Source organism: Zea mays, chromosome 1 (assembly GCF_902167145.1).
Source record: "Zea mays cultivar B73 chromosome 1, Zm-B73-REFERENCE-NAM-5.0, whole genome shotgun sequence".
Taxonomy (NCBI): domain Eukaryota; kingdom Viridiplantae; phylum Streptophyta; class Magnoliopsida; order Poales; family Poaceae; genus Zea; species Zea mays.
This window is the reverse complement of record NC_050096.1, coordinates 61,644,938-61,658,471: the sequence shown is the minus strand read 5'-3', so window position 1 is coordinate 61,658,471 and position 13,534 is coordinate 61,644,938. Positions and strand designations below refer to the sequence as shown.

Sequence of the window (13,534 nt, the reverse complement as noted above, 5' to 3'; positions counted from 1 at the left end):
GGCATGCGACAGAGGGGTTAGTTAGGCACATTTTTGTTAATGGGGCCATTATGATTTGAGTTAGGGATCAAGGTGAACATGCTTGATCTTTGGCTCAAGGTCTGAAATTCAGAATTCTGAAATTCAGAATTCCCCATTGAGTCCCCACATGAGACGCTTGTTTTGGGGTTTTATTTGAGTTATTTTGGCCAAGCTTCCTCAATCTTTATTGTTGCTTAATGAATATACTTCAATGTTTATAATTGGCCTAAGCCATGATTTTAAATTTTTCATACCCTTTTCCCCATTTTCTTGAATTTTGCTCATAGGGCTCACTTAGGGGTTTTATTAGGGTTGGAACATTATTACCTTTTTGAAAGACCCATTTGTTTTGATCATGATACTTTTAAGTATAGGCTTGGTGGGTTCTTCATTCTTGAGTCAACTTGATGTTCATGCTCAATTTTTGGTCCACATAAGATGATGGTTCATGGGTTAGCACTTTGAGAGAAACCCTAGGTGACACTGGGGTGTCACACTAACCGCGGCCTTAGTGTGTGTTTAAGTTTATAAATTTCAGGTTTCGCCTATTCACCCCCCTCTAGGCGACTTTCAGAGATAAAATATTATAAAAGCGAGTAATATAAAATAGAGAACGCTTCTACGGTTATGCGAGGAAAAGAATCGCGATAGTCAAAGCTACGATCGAGGGGTTAGCGTGTTTACACTAAGCAAGTATTAATTAGAATATTTAATCGAACATTTCTCAAGTATAAATAATATCTATTATTTAGTTTTGGCTAACTTAGTGTTTTAATTGTAGATGATTAAATAAATCTCTACTACTCTATAAGTTCTTATTGTAGGCGTCGACACTCATGGTGCACGGTTCTGACCCGCAGACCGCCATCCCCCGCAACGCCCCTCCCCTCACGATCGCGCAGACACCTTTTCGCCACCGCCCCGTCCTGAATCTCGCCCCCCGCCGTGGATCTCGCGCCAGCCATGCTCGCCAATCTCGGCTATGCCCGCCAATTTCGGCTAGCCCCCGTTGTACCCTCGCTTACCCTCGCACCCTCTCACACATGCGCATGGAAGTAGCCTCCTCGTGTTGGAATAAAGGCCCCCCTCGCTCTGGAAGGAAGGCCCATTCGTGCTGGAGGAATCCTCGCCCAAAATCCATAGCTGTCGCACCACCTTCCATCCTTGGCAGTTGGCACCCCCTTCGGCAGCGCCCCCCTTCTAGCCCCCTTCCAACTTTGACGCCCGCGTCAGACGGACAACGCACGATGCAAGCCCGAGACCCCTCCCTCCCCACGCCGCCACCCACCATGCCCTCTCCCTCCCCTCACAGCCGTCCCTCTCCCCACCCCCTGGCCCCACCGCACTAAACAGCAGCGACACACCCGTCCCTACCCCAAGGAATCAAGAGGTCAATCCCCCTGTGCTTCGACCATTCTGGACCGTATGAGTAAAGATTCCATTGCGAAGGAGGTGGCGGAGGCGCAATCGGTACTAACAGTGGACGCCGTGTCTGCTGTATTGTCAAGTTAGCTGCTCTCTCGTGCCCTCTGCAATGTTTCCCTACCTCTTTGTTGTACGTGCCTTTGTAGCCCTATGTACTGCCATGAAATGTTGGGCTCGTCGTCGTTGTAGACATCGTGTGTGGTTTTTTGTGTGTTTGGAATCATCTCTGGTGTTCTTCTTGATTCATGCCCCCTGACTGCTTTGTCTGGCAGACGACAAGCAGGGATGGTGCCTTATCTTCTTTACAGCCTAACGAATGATGGTTTTGAGGTCATTGTCTAATTAGGTTTAATCTTGGACTAATCCAGTAATATTTGTTTGCCATTGTTGAATCGAATACTGCTCTTTCCATTCCCCATCGTTTGGTGTGTTTAGACTGTATGTGTTGGGTGAATGGTGCCCAAAGTTTATGAGACATGGAATGAGTACAAATAATCTGGTTGTTGTTTTTTCCAGGGTAATTTTTCAATAACACATCGGGAGATTATTTTATGATGGCATGTGGTGCATGGTCAAACGGGTAATGCATGGTGCAGATTCCATCGGGAGTTCCACATCTATGTGTGCAATCTTTTTGACACAAGACGTGTATATGTAAATTAGGTCCAATAATACCATGATTCAGATTTAGTTGTGTCAAGGCGTTTAGGAAAAAAATGTCCCTGCTCATCCATAGGACCAAAAATCGTTTCCAGGATACTATTTCGCTTTGGTTAGATAGCTGGTCCATGTAATCTTCCTTTTCCTTTACCTCCTTTTCCTTGTCCATGTTTGTAAATACTTTCCTTTATTTATAATTTAACCTGGTAGGGGTCTATCTTTTATGCCTAAACTTGACACTTCCTTCAGTTTTAACTGTTTTTTAATCGAAGTAACCCCATTTCCATTCACAGAACGGAAATACAAGTGAGAAAGATATTACATACTAATTTAAAGTTTCATGTTCATCGCCTCCTGAAATGCTGCCATAGATGTTGCTTGTCCACTGGTCCAGCCAGTTCAGCATTGAAGTACTCCTAGCACTGATTTTTTTCTTTACCTGTCATATGTCAGAAACTTTTCATGCAAAACAAGGAGCGGCTCGTTCATGTCCTGAAGGGGATTACGGTCGGAATAGAGAAGTGCCAAGCGACACCACTATCTCAGGTACTATTAAAAACGCAGGCTGTCTCGCGCTAAGCCTCTGCTATGTCTGTGAGCCTGTGACGGAAACATTCACTATAGAGGTGTGTTGTGCAGGAAGTGTTGATTGTATGGGGAGACCACAACCAGTTGTTCCTGGTGGAGGCGTTTGCAGTTCATAGGTACTCCTCATGTGGGTTTCTTCACAGCCTCCGTTTAAAAAACATATGGTTGACCGTCACTCCATCAGCCCGTGCTGGGTAGTACCGACTGACTTGTCTTGTGTAAACATTGCTGTGTCACTAGGACTCTGAATTGGAGCGCTAGACTGGAGGTCATATAGAAGACAAGCCATGTTCCTCAGCTGGAGGATTCGACTTGCTTCAACAAGGTCATCCTGGACTTTCTCAAAAAGCCTAATCTGTCGGTTAATGGTAGCTCGCAATAAGGTACCAAGCTGCATTGGTGATTAGTCAATGATAGTCGACTTGATTGTTTGTAATAAGATATCTAGACAGTTCAGTCCATTCAACAAATGGTAACTTTCAAAAAGAAAAAAAATATTTCTACTTTATCTAAGAACGTCGCAACAGATATGCATGTATATTGTAAGTTTTGGTCGTATGGTGTTTTGATCGTCACTTCTCCTATATAGCACTCCCTTTAAATGTTCATATTATCATCATATCTCTACTTCTTTAAAGCACCACTTTCGACCATCGTTCTAAGTCACGCGCGAAGCACATTAATCTGTTTCTCTTCCTCGCATCTCACTTAACAACATTAACAACATGACAAGTTTCCACTTGATAAAGGTAAAAATAGAATAAACTTTCATTAGATAAGTTTGTTTCTCTTCCCCACATCTCGCCTAACAACATGACAAGCTTCAACTTGATAAAGATAAAAATAGAATAAACTTCCATTAGATAAGATATAACTGCCCCTTGCTTTAAAGCCTTCTGCTCCCCTTCTCGCATCGAACAAGCACTACTTAGCTCAATTGTGGAATTTATTGTGAGATCTATTAAAAATCAAGTTGATCATGGCTGCAACAACACTATAATACTCAAGGCAATCATTTTAGGAAGTATAATGTTTGCTTCTTTGTTTACTAATTTCTTATTTGGTGCACTTTGGGGTGCTCGTGTTCAAACTTGGGTTGATGTTCATATTTGGTTTTACAGTTATTTTAATTGTATACATAACCTGCAGGACAAAGGTCTCGTCGGAGATAAGGAGAGGATCTGCATTTGACACCAATATGCGGAACCTCGTGCCCCTGCCTCTTTTGGCTCCTCCTTCTGCCCTGTCCGAGCGATGGTGCCCAGAAACAAAGGTAGCCCATTATTGGTCCGAACAAATATCAATATAGCCAATTAAATAATATATGTGTCGTTGCAACGCACGAGTCTGATACTAGTAACTAATTAATTCACATGAGTAATTATAAGCGAATGGTTTAATCTCGCGTGCGGACAACGCGCGATATGCTCGAACGGCGCACGGCAAGGCACGCGACACACGCGAACGGCGCGCGACAACGCGTGCGAACAACACGTGCGACACTCGCGAACGACGCGCACGAAACAGCACCGCGGCACGCGTACGGTACGCAGACCGACATACGAAACTAATAAATAAATGACAATATGATTATACTAAACAATTATTAATAAGTAATATTTCAGTTAAGATTAATCATTTTGGTGACTAATTATAAATGCACAAATCAAATTCCTAAATTAGATTTTAAAATTGAATCGTCGTTTCAGTAGCCATTGGTTAAACAAACGTCTAAATAAATTAAATAAAATATGCAACAATGGAGATAAATATTTCTAAATTAAGATAAATTTAATACGAATCTAACGCAACTTAAATGGATCGAATCGGGTTTAAAACGCAAAAGTTGTCACTGTTTTAAACTATACTGTAATTCGCGTGTACTAAATTACGAGATTGTCGTCTTCTTTCTTTCTCTCTTCTTCCTCACGCACGAACTCCATGGCCATGGGGGCTGCGCAGAGGAGGGGGAAGTTTGATCGCCACATGGGGTCAGCCACGCCGCGCAGGGCACACGCGCCTGCAGGCGGGGGCCACACCTGGGGGAGTCGCGAGCGAGACAGGGAGGTCGCGCCCAACGGCCAGTCGGTCGACCGGGCCATGCGGCTGTACCGCCGCTGGAGGTCGCGGGTCGCGCCCGTAGGGTCCGCGCGCACACAGGCCGAGGGCAGGGCGCCTTGCCGTCGGGCAGGGGTGTGGGGGAATGAGGTGCTACCCCTCCAAACCCTAGAAATTAAAGAAAACGAAGAACAAGAATGGAGGAGCTCAAAGGGGAAGAAGACTCTCGCCAGAGCCGAGGGTAAATCCTTCAATTGACGTAGATTCGTTGGTCCGATCGACAAACCGGACGCACCCCGACGAAGCCCTCAACGAGACGGATGCAGCGGTACCCTCGGATTCCGCAGACGATGCACGGGTTGAGAGTAATTGCTCGCCGGAGTTGTCGCCGGAGTTGGAACCCCTCCGAACTTCGGCGAGCAATACCGTGGGCTAGGGATCAAATTTGGAGAAACTGTTTCGCGTTCTGGAATGGGCTCGACGAGATGAAGCCGAACATGTATATATATATCTAGGGTTCGAACGAGATAAAAATTCGGTTAAATTCAGATTTTTACCATTTTTAAAATTCGGAAAAAGCCTAGAAATCCATATTTTGTGCTCAAAATATCATAGATACTTTCAAAAATTCCAGAAAAAATCCTATAAATGTTTTGCCACCGAGCGCTTCTATAAGATATGTTAACATGTTTCAAACACATTTTGCACTTAGAAACACCATGCAACGGCATGAATGCAACAACCAAAGTGCCTCTAGGACTCATTCCACTAGGTTTACGCCAATATAAAACAAAATAATTCTTTATTTTTAGGAAAAAGAAAAAGAAAGCAAAGAAATGAGAGAGTAACACCTGAATTTGGTGGATATTAAGAAAGAAATTTTATACCCCCAGATTCAGGGTGTTACAGTCGTCCGGAGCTCATGGATCGTTCGTTGAGGCTTCGACACCCACCTTGTGGTAGCTCCGACCGGAGATACCGAGGAATCGATCACTGGAGTTTTGCCTCCGCCGTGGTGCCTCACCACGCCGTCGCCTGGGATCTCTGCGCCCTAATCATTGATGAGTACCCGTTCTCCGTATTCGCACGTACATCCCCTTCGTTTAGCACTAGTGGAATTGGAGAATGGTGATCGGAATCGCTGTGCAGGTGTTCGCCGGCGTGATCTCTGCCGCGGGGGCAGGCGCCACCATGGCCGTGGACCGGGGGTGGATGACGTGATACCGACCGTTGATCAGTCCATGTGCGATCGTGGTTGGTTGTCGTGTATCGCCTTGGCACGTTTGATCCTAGTCGTGGATCGGGGAGTGAGCGGGTTAGATCGAATCTCGTTCATGCGAAGCGATGGCCATAGATTTTGGATCAAGCGGACCGCGGCGCGCCTCAGCTCGTTTATTAGTGCGACATAATCTGGGGCGTCTGTTGGAGATCGGGCGAATTAGATTTAAAATGTACTTCATCAGATCGTGACCGTAGATCTTGGATCCGAGAGCCACGAGAGGGTACCGGTTCGGGATGAACTGAGCTAATCTAGACCGTCCGGTGCTGACCGGATGAATAGGAGGACCCGATACCCTTTCAGACGAGCATATATTCGAAAGAGCCCTCGTAAAACTACCAAATAAACCTGCATTCCTCTCCTAGTGTAAACTAATTGTAGTTGTACCTCGTGTGTTCACAAAGCAACCCCTGGAATCTCTGGTATTTGTGTATGCAGTCCAGAGCCATTAGAGAAATTCAAGAATTTAATCAGAAAATGATTTTTTATATATAAATAATTTTAGAAACTTGTTTAATTCATATCTAATCCATTTAACTCATTTTTGATCCATTCCAGTTGCATTAAATTTATAATAATATTGTTTATTATATAGTATCCCTGTTTGTCATGAACCATATATTAAAATTTATGCACTTGGTTATTTCTATATCAACCACTTAAAACTTCGGAAAATCATTACCTTACCTGAAAGGGGCAAGCGGGGAGGCGTCGCTGTAGAGTATAGGGAGTTTCTTGGGTCGGACTGTCTGTTTAACTTTCCGGATGGGGGATTCCTATGCTTCCTTCTACCTGAATCTGTAGCGGGTTTTCTCAAACTAGTGGAACTTTGGAAAGGCCTCGTAGTGCTACCCTGCCTCGTCTCCTCGGTATAGATGAACGGGACTTCTAGTCCCCTTGGCAAATGGGTAGCATGGCTTTGTGGGAAAAGATGTGCAACCTCTGCAGAGTGTAAAATTCGTATATCAGTCGTGCTCACGGTCGTGAGTGGCTCGGACACTCACATGATTAATTTATGGAAGTAAATTCAATTTTGTCATCTGCATTGCATTGTGGTTTTATTATTAATTTTAATCTACTATTACTTTGGGCTGGTATACACTTACATCTAGTAACTGCTAATAAAATTTGACCAACTTATTAAAAGCAATGCTCAACTTTAACCATTATTTGTTGATCAGCCTTACACTTCACATGAGCTCCCACCTTTGGTGAGTTCATGCACATTATTCCCCACAACTTGTTGAGCTATGATATTTTGTGAGCTCACCCTTGCGATATATTAACCCCCCACAGGTGAAGAGCAGATAGCCCAGGAGGAGGTCTACTACGAGGAGTACGAGCTTGTTTAGGTGGCGTCTCCCAGTCAGCTTTATGGCGCCAAGAAATAATTATTAGTTTGCTTTATTATTATTATTTATTTTTGTAAGACACTTCTGCAATGTAATAATGTTTGTGAAATTTATCTCTATACACTTGGTCATTATATGTGTTCTTCTTCTTTGGCGCACATACGAGACGCACCCGACTTTACCCCTTAAATCCGGGTGTGACAATTTAGTTCTATACTATGTATTTAATGATAAGATTTATCTTTGTGGTGTTTAGGGTTTTTGAAAGAGAAATAGGGTTAACCTTTTCTACAATTAATTTTGGTGGTTGAATGTCCAACACAAATATATGGACTAACTAGTTTGCTCTAGAATACATGTTCTACAGGTGCATAAAGGTTCAACAGAAACCAATAAATATTCAAGTTAGGGATCAAATCTAAAGGAGCAAAAGAAACTTGAGTGTGTTGTGGACTGGCGCACCGGACTGTCTGGTGCACCATGTCCGTACGAAGACGAACCAGCCACTCTCGGGAAAACTAACCTGCGCTCCGCAATAATTCACCGGACTGTCCGGTGTGCCAGCGGAGCAACGGCTACGCACTCCAACGGTCGACTGCAAAAGCGGATGACAGATGAACAGTGCACGCAAAGTCAGAGGCGCACCGGACAGTGAACAGGACCTGTCCGGTGGCGCACCAGAGTGTCCGATGCCACAAGAGGACAAGCTCTCCAATGGTCGACTGAGTCAGAACCCTAACGGTTGGGTGACGTGGCGGCGCACCGGACTGTCCGGTGCGCCCATCGACAGGAGCCTTCCCCAACGACATTTGGTGGTTGAGGGCTATAAATACCCCCCAACCACCACAACTCCAGGCATCCAAGTTTTCTGAAGTTCTCATTCAATACAAGAGCTAGTGCATTCACTCCTAGACACAAATCAAAAGATCAAAGCCTCTCCAAGTCCCGAATTCATTCCAACCACCTAGTGACTTGAGAGAGTGTTTGTTCATGTTCGTTTGAGCTCTTGTTGCTTGGATCGCTTTCTTCCTTCCTCATTTTTGTTCCCAAGAGACTTGTAATCAAAGCAAGAGACACCAAGTGTGTGGTGGTCCTTGCGGGGTCTAAGTGACCCGTTTGATTAAGGAGAAAGCTCACTCGGTCTAAGTGACCGTTTGTGAGAGGGAAAGGGTTGAAAGAGACCCGGTCTTTATGACCACCTCAACGGGGACTAGGTTCTTTAGTACCGAACCTCGGTAAAACAAATCACCATGTAAATTCGCTTGTTTTCCATTTGATTTGTTTTTCCCCTCTCTCCCGGACTTTATTTAAGTGCTAACGCTAACCCCGACTTGCAGTGTGTGTTTAAAGTTATAAATTTCAGATTACGCCTATTCACCCCCCTCTAGGAGAATTTCAATTGGTATCAGAGCCTGGTGCTTCATTAAGAGTCTAACAACTCGAAGTGATGTCGGGAGATCACGCCAAGAGGGAGATCGTGACCGGCGACAAGCACGCAAGCTCGGGGAGAACCCTCTCAAGTGAGTTCGGCCACAAGCATAAGGAGGAATCCTCTTCCTCCAACAAAATGCATCAGAAGGGTGACAGGAAGAAGAAGATGAAGAAGGTGATCTACTACGAGACCGACTCTCTGTCGCCCTCCACATCGTCAAGCTCCGACTCGTCCGTCGCTTCTAAGCGCCATGAGCGCAAGAAGTATAGCTAGATGCCACTTTGTTATCCCCGTATTTCAAAGCGCGCTCCTTTACTTTCCGTTCCCTTAGGCAAAACACCATATTTTGATGGTGAAGATTCTTGTATGTGGAGTGATAAAATGAGGCGTCATCTAACTTCACTCCACGCAAGCATTTGGGATATTGTTGAGTTTGGAGCGCATGTACCAAAGGAGGGGGACAAGGGCTACGACTCAGACGAGGTTGCCCAAATTAGACACTTTAACTCCCAAGCCACAACTATACTCCTCGCCTCCTTGTGTCGAGAAGAGTATAATAAGGTGCAAGGGTTAAATAGTGCTAAAGAAATTTGGGACGTCCTCAAGACGGCGCACGAAGGGGACGAGGTGACCAAGATCACCATGCGCGAAACGATCGAGGGAGAATTTGGTCGATTCGTCCTCAACAAGGGAGAGGAGCCACAAGCAATGTACAACTGGCTCAAGACCTTGGTTAATCAAGTGCGCAACCTCGGGAGCACCAAATGGGAAGACCATGAAATGGTCAAGGTTATTCTTAGATCCCTCGTATTTCGAATCCTACTCAAGTTCAATTGATACGCGGGGATCCTAGATACAAATTAATGTCTCCCGAGAAAGTGATTGGCAAATTTGTGAGCTTTGAGCTAATGATCAAAGACTCCAAACACATCGTCAACTTGGAGCAAGGCGCCACCTCCACACCCGAGGTGCAACCCGTCACATTCAAAGCAACAGAAGAGAAGAAAGAGGAGTCTACATCAAGTAGGCTTCTCATCGATGCCTCCAAGCTCGACAACAAGGAAATGGTGCTCATCATCAAGAGCTTCCGCCAAATCCTCAAGCAAAGGAGGGGGAAAGACTACAAACCCCGCTCCAAAAGGGTGTGCTACAAATGTGGTAAGCCCGGTCATTTTATTGCTAAATGTCCAATGTCTAGTGATAGTGACAGGGGCGAGGACAAGAAGGGGAAGAAGGAAAAGAAGAGGTACTACAAGAAGAAGGGCGACGATGCTCATATGTGTCGGGAATGGGACTCCGACGAGAGCTCCACCGACTCCTCCTCCGACGAGGACGCCGCCAACATCGTCGTTAATAAGGGCCTCCTCTTCCCTAACGTCGGCCACAAATGTTTCATGGCCAAGGAAGACAAAAAGAAGAAGGTACAATCTAGAACCACCCCAAGTATACAACATCTAGTGAAGACGAAGATGATTTACTTACTCTTTTGCCAACCTTAACATACAACAAAAAGAAAAATTAAATGAACTGATAGGAGCTATTCATGAGAAGGATGAACTCTTGGATAGCCAAGAGGAATTCCTTATTAAAGAAAATAAAAAACATGTTAAAGTGAAAATACTTATGCTCAGGAAGTAGAGAAATGTGAAAATTTATCTAAGGAGCTTAGCATTTGCCATGATACAATTTCTAGCCTTAGAGATGAAAATGCTAGTCTAATTTCTAAGGTTAAGGATTTAAATGTTTGCAGTGATTCTATTTCCTGTCTTAGAAATGAAAATGACATGCTAAAATCTAAGATAGATGAATTAAATGTTTGCAAACCCTCTACATCTACTGTCGAGCATGTTTCCATTTGCACTAGATGTAGAAATATTAATGTAGAAGCTATTGATGATCACATTGCCATGATTAAACAATAAAATGATCACATAGCTAAATTGACTGCTAAAATTAATGAGCATGAAATTGAAAAATGAAAAGTTTAAATTTGCTAGAAGCATGCTCTATAATGGGAGACGCCCTGGCATTAAGGATGGCATTGGTTTGCAACAGGGAAGCAATGTCAAGCTTAATGCCCCTAAAATATTGTCTAATTTTGTTAAGGGTAAGGCTCCCATGGTTCAGGATAATGAGGGCTATATTTTATATCCTGCTAATTATCCTGAGCACAAGATTAGGAAAATTCATGCTAGGAAATCTCATTCTGTTTCTCACCATGCTTTTATGTATAAGAATGAGACATCTAACTCTAGGCACACCACCATATTAAATTGCCTAGAAAGAAAATTCCTGCTGCATCAAATGAGCATAACATCTCATTTAAAACTTTTGATGCATCATATGTGTTTACTAACAAATCAGGCAAAATAGTTGCCAAATATGTTGGGGGCAAACACAAGAGTCCTAATACTTGTGTTTGGGTACCCAAGGTACTTGTTTCTAACATGAAAGGACCCAAGACTGTTTGGGTACCTAAGAATAAGGCCTAAATTGTTTTGCAGGTTTATGCATCTGGGGGTTCAAGTTGGATAATCGACAACAGATGCATAAACCACATGACAGGGGAGAAAAGGATGTTCTCCTCCTACGAGAAAAATGAAGATCCCCAAAGAGCTATCACATTCGGGGATGGGAATCAAGGTTTGGTCAAAGGTTTAGATTACAATTTGCTTTCTGTTTCTCAATTATGCAAAATGGGCTACAACTGTCTATTTACTGATATAGGTGTTACTGTGTTTAGGAGAAGCGATGATTCAATAGCATTTAAGGGAGTGTTAAAGGGTCAGCTATATTTAGTTGATTTTAATAAGAACACAACTGAACTCAACACTTGTTTAATTGCTAAGACAAATATGGGTTGGCTCTGGCATCGCCGACTAGCCCATGTTGGGATGAAGAATCTCCACAAACTTCTAAAGGGAGAGCACATTTTAGGACTAACAAATGTTCATTTTGAGAAAGATAGGGTTTGTAGCGCATGCCAAGTAGGAAAGCAAGTTGGCGTCCATCATCCACACAAGAACATCATGACGACTGAAAGGCCACTCGAGCTACTCCACATGGATTTATTCGGTCCGATAGCTTATGTTGGGGACTTGTTCTCAAATGCTATGATTAAGAACAAGGCAACACAAAATTTTAAAGGTTAAGGCCCTTCATCCTTCGAAGCATTATTTCCCTTAAGATATAATGTTCTTCAGATGAAGGTCATGAAGAACATACCTTCATCATCGCAGTATACATTAATGAAAGAAGAAGCATGTGAAACATAAAAAAACAACATGAATAATCATATAACATCATTCATATATCTTTATTATATAATCACGAATGAATGAAGACAGTATTTAACTACATTTGTACCTTCAGCTTGACAGAAGACAAAAATCCAATTGTAGCGCACGAGCGAATACCAGACAGCGTGAACAGTACAGGGGTACTGTTCATCTATTTATAGGCACAGGACACAGCCTATGAGAAATTACATTAATGCCCTTTACAAATGATTACAATCATAATACAAGCTATCATGGGCTGATTGGTCATTTCATCTTTAAGTCGGTGCATCTGGAAGTACGCTACGAAGCTCTCTGATTGGCAGCTTCGGCTTTGCTTCTGTGTCGATCTTCCGAAGGTGTTTATTCTTATGGGACCTTCGGTGACGAAGCAGACCCCCAACAGTAGCCCCTTCACGGTGTGAGAGCACCTAGAGGGGGGGGAGGTGAATAGGTGATCCTGTAAAAACTTGAAACTTAAAGCCACAAACTTGATTAAGTGTTAGCACAATGAAAACAAGTGGCTAAGGAGAGCTCTTGTGAACCACAATTGACACAGTGAGAACAATCACAAGAGACACAAGGATTTATCCCGTGGTTCGGCCAAGTACAATACTTGCCTAGTCCACATTGTGGCGTCCCAATGGACGAGAGTTGCACTCAACTCCTTTTCAAGTGATCCAATGATCAACTTGAATACCACGGTGTTCTTCTTTCTTTTCTCTTTCCCGTTTGCGAGGAATCTCCACAACTTGGAGCCTCTCGCCCTTACAATGAGATGATCACAAAGAAGCACAGATGTAAGAGTGGGAAGAGCAACACACACAAGCCTCAAAGCACTAGCACAAACACGCACACAAGTCACAACTTGAGCTCTAAGATCACACACAGAGTTCTCAACTCAAGAGGAGCTCAAATTGCTATCACAATGGATCAAATGCGCTAGAGAGATGTCTTGGTGCTAAGAGATGATCAAAGAATGCTTGGTATACTCCTTCATGCGCCTAGGGGTCCCTTTTATAGCCCCAAGGCAGCTAGGAGCCGTTGAGAGCAATCCAGGAAGGCAATTCTTGCCTTCTGTCGACTGGTGCACCGGACAGTCCGGTGCACCACCGGACACTGTCTGGTGCAGATTTCTTTCCTATTCTGGCACAACCGACCATTGAGGATTTGGAGCCGTTGGCGCACCGAACACTGTCCGGTGCCCCCTTCTGACCGTTGGCTCGGCCACGCGTCACGCGTGGATTGCGCGGCCGACACTTGGCTCGGCCGACCGTTGGCTCACCGGACAGTCCGGTGCACCACCGGACAGTCCGGTGATTTTTAGCCGTACGCCGCCGACGAAATCCCGAGAGCGACCTTTTCACCAGAGCCAGCCTGGCGCACCGGACACTGTCCGGTGCACCACCGGACAGTCCGGTGCACCCAGACTGAGCAGAGT

At 44.3% G+C, this 13,534-nt stretch overlaps 1 long non-coding RNA gene across 22 annotated transcripts; it reads left to right on the top strand.

The window, feature by feature from the left end:
• Positions 1-857: 857 nt before the first annotated feature.
• LOC103635027 (uncharacterized) lies at positions 858-7,517 on the top strand. Of its 22 annotated transcripts, none has more exons than XR_004854545.1 (6): positions 871-1,528; positions 1,963-2,026; positions 2,560-2,652; positions 2,746-2,810; positions 2,935-3,077; positions 3,844-4,032. It is a non-coding gene; the product is annotated as an uncharacterized lncRNA (long non-coding RNA). The 22 variants fall into 22 exon arrangements; XR_557096.3 differs by adding an exon at positions 7,328-7,517 and having other exon boundaries at positions 879-2,026; positions 3,844-3,967; XR_004854550.1 differs by lacking the exon at positions 1,963-2,026 and adding an exon at positions 7,328-7,476 and having other exon boundaries at positions 882-1,528; positions 3,844-3,967.
• The last annotated feature ends 6,017 nt before the right edge of the window (positions 7,518-13,534 follow it).